The following is a 7183-nucleotide window of genomic DNA, read 5'->3' as shown; positions in this document are numbered from 1 at the left end:
TTTCTAGTTTTTTAATGCAAGACACATATGTTTAACCAAAATTCAACTTAAGTACAGTTACAATATCTCTCACGTCCATCCTCGTTCAAGATCAACACCAGAGTAGTTAATTAAGTAAAATCATTCGACTGTTTCACATTTATTAATATTTTTAATACAGAATAAAGAATAATATACATAATAAATCGATATTGTGTTTTAATACAATTACAGTGAATGATATTTTTTCTGTACGTTTTTTTCGTACGTCTTTCAAGAATTATTAAGGTGTTAATGTACTGAACTGTTCGTATGAATAAATATTGTTCTCCCCAGGGCAACCAGTACAACGAGCTCGCAGCACTTGAGTATTACCGATTAGTTTAGTCAAGGCTCGCGAATCTCGCCTTGGCCCACGAGGGAAGGATAATGACGGCAGCACACATATACTACTATCAGCTCTGTAGCAAACTTATTACGTTATTTTGTGTTCCAAGATTCTCCCACTGAACCGGAAACATACATTCCTGTCAGTATCCACTTAACTGACTTTGCTTAAGTCCCAACAAAAACACATCAATGTCATCATAAACTATAGCAAAGAAAAATTCTCAATACCATGTTCAAAGCAAAAAAGATCGAACAGTCGCAGGAATCCAAGCACGTCAGATTTCACAGGAACTGTAGCTACTTGAGGAAAAATATATTAACTATAGCGAAGCAGATACGCAGGAAGGCCAGGTAGGATATTTCATTACTGTCACTCTCTATTTCGTAATTTGATAAACGTTGCCCGAAATTTCGATGCCTTTTTGTTTCTAGTGAATATGAAGTAACGATTTAAGAAAATGAAGGAAGAAGTTCTTATCCCCGTGTGCTGAGGACTGCTTATTTTACGGCACAAATTATGGTCCTCACTGAATGTTTGAATGGCAGCGACAGCGGCTGGATACCAACAAATATGAAGCACAGAGACTATGAAATTTCTAAGAATGCGCTGATAAGGGCTTACTCTCTACCGTTCAGGCTTAACTAAGAATGAAAGACCAGTTCTACAGACGAGGTTTTTTTCGAAAGTCTCTCATATTCTCTTTTCCAAGTTGAAATAATAACTTCGCTCGTTTTAGAATGAATATAAAAGTCGCAATATTACCTTCGACTAGCATATTGAGTGATGTATTGAAGGAGACTGCTCTGACGTCTGTCTCTCGTAGCGCAATGGTTAGAAGACTGGAGGGGAAATCCGAAGGTGCAGAATTATGTCACCCGATCGCACCTCCACGTATGGCGGACTCACCTCTGTGTATGGATTGCGGAGTACCACACACGGACGAGCACCGTCTCAAATGTTACGCGGCAGAGGACGTACGGCATCCGGTGCGACAAATTTTGGCGTACTTCGTGCGAGTGAACCCGGAACATATCGCACCTCGGTTTCTACTTCCTCCACATGAACCGTATTTACCGCGCACCAAAACCAACGCAGTCACGTGGATTCGTCAGCACGCTGTGAAATATTTATTTTCCGATGAGCCGAAAGAAGCAGTGGACTTTTCGAACTACCTAGAAGAACATCATAGTAAGATTTTGCAGAACCAGAAGTAAAGGTACACTACTGGCCATTAAAATTGCTACAACACGAAGATGACGTGCTACAGACGCGAAATTTAACCGACAGGAAGAAGATGCTGTGATATGCAAATGATTAGCTTTTCAAAGCATTCACACAAGGTTGGTAACGGTGGTGATACATACAACGAGATCACATCAGGACGTTTCCAACCGATTTCTCATACACAAACAGCAGTTGACCGGCGTTGCCTGGTGAAACGTTGTTGTGATGCCTCGTGTAAGGAATAGAAATGCGTACCATCACGTTTCCGACTTCGATAAAGGTCGCGACACTGCTGCTCGCGTTGGTCGAGATCCAATGACTGTTAGCAGAATATGGAATCGGTGGGTTCAGGAGGGTAATACGGAACGCCGTGCTGGATCCCAACGGCCTCTTATCACTAGCAGTCGAGATGACAACCATCTTATCCGCATGGCTGTAACGGATCGTGCACCCACGTCTCGATCCCTGAGTCAACAGATGGGAACGTTTGCAAGACAACAACCATCTGCACGAACAGTTCGACGACATTTGCAGCAGCACGGACTATCAGCTCGGAGACCGTGGGTGCGGTTAACCTTGAAGCTGCATCACAGACATAAGCGCCTGCGATGGTGTACTCAACGACGAACCTGGGTGCACGAATGGCAAAACGTCATTTTTTTCGGATGAATCCAGGTTCTGTTTTCAGCATCATGATGGTCGCATCCGTGTTTGGTGACATCGTGGTGAACGCACGTTGGAAGCGTGTATTCGTCATCGCCATACTGGCGTATCACCCGGCGTGATGGTATGGGGTGCGATTGGTTACACGTCTCGGTCACCTCTTGTTCTCATTGACAGCACTTTGAACAGTGGACGTTTCATTTCAGATGTCTTACGACCAGTGGGTCTACCCTTCATTCAATCCCTGCGAAACCCTACATTTCAGCAGGATAATGCAAGACCGCATGCTGCAGGTCCTGTACCGGCCTTTCTGGATACAGAAAATGTTCGACTGCTGCCCTGCTCAGCACATTCTCCAGATCTCTACCAATTGAAAAATGCCTGGTCAATGGTGGACGAGCAACTGGCTCGTCACAATGCGCCAGTCACTACTCTTGATGAACTGTGGTATCGTGTTCAAGCTGCATGGGCAGCTGTACCTGTACACGCCATCCAAGCTCTGTTTGACTGAATGCCCAGACGTATGAAGGCCGTTATTACGGCCAGAGGTGGTTGCTCTGGGTACTGATTTCTCAGGATCTATGCACCCAAATTGCGTGAAAATGTAATCACATGTCAGTCCTAGTATAATATATTTGTGCAACGAATACCCGTTTATCATCAGCATTTCTTCTTGGTGTAGAAATTTTAATGTCCAGTACTGTAGTATCTTTCTAATTACGCTGCGAGTGCTCTTGCTCGCCCTCCACGGAGCTGGGTCATCAACTGGTAGAAGGTGGCCACTGACTGAGGTGACGGCAACATGACCGGCTATCGTTTGAGTAATGTACGACTTGTGTCAAGACACAGCTGGATGGTCAAGCGTAAGGAGCGCAGCGGCGCACCCCTCTGCATCGTGCCACGTCGTGCGGTTTCCGTTTTCCCCATAGATAAATGCTCCGGCGTAGGATAGTCCCGGGATTATTTTTTTAGTAAAAAAAGGTCCCGCTATTGTTTTCTACTCATCCCTCCTAATCCCTTGACGGCGAAAGGTACACTGTGGCGACGCCTCTAATTACGACCCCTCCACTGCTCTTGGTACGCTACCATTTAAAGACGTCCGTACTCTTCACCAAAACCAGCTAAGTGAATAAAAAATTCTCCGGTTGAAGATAACGGTGTGAACGCGTAGTGGCAAAATAAACAGGAGACCGGTGCATAAAAATTGTTTTATTTGTAACCTCTCCCTATTTCAGAGTGTAATTTGGCACATAGTTGCAGTCAGAATGTAGTTTTATGTATGTGGTCAGTGGCATTACCTTTTTCATTAATACACAGTATTTGAGTTAAAATGGTGGCTCATCAATTCGACCTCATTCTCTAGTCCCAAAGCAGATCACCAAAAGGAAATATTCGACAAAACAGGAGGTGTAAGTGTAAGAGAGGAAGGTACGCTTACAGGAGTATCACGTCAGTTTCAAAATGAAGCTACTATTCATGGGTAATTATCAGAAGAAAAGTTGTATGAAATGTTAATGAAATTGAACATCCAGTCAGTAACTGGGCTGATCGCATATATTTTACGACTGTCTAGATTTATCACTTTATGAGTATTGTCTATATACTAGAGACTTGTTTACCTTGAATGAAACGTAAGTTTATAGTGCTACATAAATTCAAATGTTTCAAAAAACGTTTGCATTAGACCAGCGTTTCTCCACAACCGCGTCGCGACACATTGGTGTGATGTGAATATAAGCCAGGATCGTCGCGAGACTTTTAATGTCTTGTAATCTTCCGCTGATATAATATCTAGAACATAAAAAATGTATCACAAAATTTTTTCTTGGAGGAGCCCAGTTTGCAAGGAATCACAGATCATTATGTGAGATCATGCGCATAATAATGAAACTAATTTTTTGTTTCTACTTCATGTGTTCGCTTTTTTGCTTTTAACAGAAAACATCACATTTAGCGGCGTCGTGGAAGTTTAAAAAGTACTCTGGTGTGGCCTAAAGAGAAAGAGAATGAGAAACGTAGCTCTAGAGAATTTCCGCCATCTGTCTTCCATAGCATCCGACCTGCAGAAAATGTGTATTTTAAAGGCAGGTTAGTAGCTTTAGGCTGCGATCACTCAGACGCCGACATCCGGGATTTTCGCTGACGATCAATATCGGCCGAAGGTGGCCGATCTTCTCAAATCACAACGCTGGTATGGGCATGGGCTCAGTGCAGCCGACCTCAACACCAGAACGAACTGAAGGCGGACGACGGTTGCCGAAATTCAGGTCAGTTTGGATTCGCCGAATCGGGCGACGTTCCTACAGGCAAAACATGGATTGTGAGAAATTTTTAAGTTTAGTATGCGGGGGGCGGGTTATACAACGTTTCACTAGTTCGTCGTACTGTTCACTGCAAAAGTTCCACCTGCCTCAGTACGGCGGCAGATCGTCAGTCCGTTTCTCTACATACGTAGGTACTGTCCTGACGACGTAAAAGAAGCGCCGTCAATACTTACGTTGCAAAGTCCGCTTACACACTGACAGCAAGCTATCATGTAAATTCTTCTAATATTTTTTTGGCGGAAAGTGGTTGCTTCCTTCTCTCAGTAAAATGTCAGAATTCTGAAATGAGTCTTACATTCCATTTCAGTAAAAAAAAAAAAAAACAAAAAAAAAACAAAAAAACACTGCCATCAGGCCACATGTAATTAGCGAACAACATCATTGTCCTCAGTTCACAGTTCATGCAACCCAGTGCACACACAAGACAGCCAGAAATGTACTTAAGTCCAACACTAAGAATTACGCGATTTCACAGTCAATACTCAGCTACTATATCTGAGTTTCACATTCTGTCCTTTTCAGTGGATTTCTATTAAAGAAATTGCTCGCCAAATATTCCATATACGTTTACGAAATATGCCACGCGGAATTTTACAAAGGCCGAAAGTTCACACGCGTTTATCTTTCCAACAAAACAATTCTAGAACTTCCAAACTTCACAAAACTGTCCGTAAATGCAACTGCTCCTACGGCAACGCAATCTGGACGTGAAATTCCAATGACTTCTTCATCTTGCACATTATGCAGGCGGACACGTTCTAAATGACCTTCCCGTTCAATAGCTACCCAACGACTCCTCAATGCTGGGCCTTCCACAGCCTATAACTACCTGGCAGTGCGCGAGCATGCTAAACTCTGGTTGGTTGATCGAAATGACCAGCCAATCAGAACGATCGTTCGAGATCATTCTGGCTCCAAACTGTCTCCCGCCAATCTCTATTCCCAGTTGCATTTACGTCATTTCAATATGCAAATATTAATTAATGTTTGACAGAACCGGATGAAAGGAAAACTAATCTGGGAATTTATTTAGAGAACTATTACTCTGCAAACGGCTATTCCGGCTGCCTCCTTACAAAAGCAAGTACTCTTAGACATATGTCATCAGCAACGAGGGCAAAACACAACTTTCCCCCTACACAGTTACGTAATGTGGTACATTATACAATATTGAATTCTACGTATGTCCCACTTATACACACTCTCACTGATTCTTGTTCATTCCACAACAACAAAACAAATAGATATTAATTAAATAATAATCTTTTCTGAACTTTATATTACGAAAATGTAAAGTAGTTAACGTTTTTAATATGAAAATCCAAATAAATTGACCTGACATTATGTGAACCCCAGTAATGATTTCAAATGATGCTAAAAGCCAACTGAGTTTTTTAGACCAAGTGTCGCTTTGGAGTGTTTCAGGTAATTTCCTGCAACTCCGAAACTATGACAAATGTATGTAGGCTCTTTAGGTTTTTATGTTGGTAACGCCACGTAGCGCTCGGTATGAAAATCACTGACTGTGCTGTGTGCAGTCTGTGGCTGGTTGGCATTGTTGTAATACTCGCCATTGTAGCGTTGGGCAGCTGGATGTTAACAGCTCGTAGGTTGGAGGTGAGCCGCCAGCAGTTGTGGATGTGGGGAGAGAAATGGCGGAGTTTTGAGAGCGGATGATCTGGACGTTTGTCCATCAGAGACAGTAAATTTGTAAAACTGAATGTCATGAACTGATATATATATATATATATATATATATATATATATATATATATATATATATATATATATATATATATATATATATATATTATGACTTTTGAGCACTATTAAAGTAAATACATTGTTTGCTCTTTATCAAAATCTTTCATTTGCTGACTATGCCTATCAGTAGTTAGCGCCTTCAGTAGTTTGAATCTTTTATTTACCTGACAGTAGTGGCGCTCGCTGTATTGCAGTGCTTCGAGTAACGAAGATTTTTGTGAGGTAAGTGATTCATGAAAGGTATAGGTTATTGTTAGTCAAGACCATTAGTTTGTAGGGATTTTTGAAAGTCAGATTGCGTTGCGCTAAAAATATTGTGTGTCAGTTTAGTGTTGATCAGAATAGGTAAAGAGCGAAACGTCTAAGTACGTTCAGTTCTGCTCAGCTGTTTGAAAATCAATAGGTAAAGAGCGAAATGTCTGAGTACGTTCAGTTCTGCTCAGCTGTTTGAAAATCAAATAATGTAAGAGGTTTATCAGCACAGTAATTCATTAAGATTTCTAAGGGGACGTTTCACAGAGAGAAGAATGAAATTTTTATACCATATTTTCTTGTCCGGCCGCTGTGGCCGAGGGGTTCTAGGCGCTTCAGCCTGGGACCGCGCGACCGCTACGGTCGCAGGTTCGAATCCTGCCTCGGGCATGGATGTGTGTGATGTCCTTAGCTTAGTTAGGTTTAAGTAGTTCTAATTTCTAGGGGACTGGTGACCTCAGATGCTAAGTCCCATAGTGCTCAGAGCCATTTGAACCATATTTTCTTGAATACAAAAGGCAGTGTATCGACTTTGAACAATATTAAATAATATTTAATACAGTTTATTTAAATTCTTAGGGGTTTG

Source organism: Schistocerca gregaria, chromosome 4 (assembly GCF_023897955.1).
Source record: "Schistocerca gregaria isolate iqSchGreg1 chromosome 4, iqSchGreg1.2, whole genome shotgun sequence".
Classification (NCBI taxonomy): Eukaryota; Metazoa; Arthropoda; class Insecta; order Orthoptera; family Acrididae; genus Schistocerca; species Schistocerca gregaria.
Note: the sequence above shows the minus strand (reverse complement) of the source record.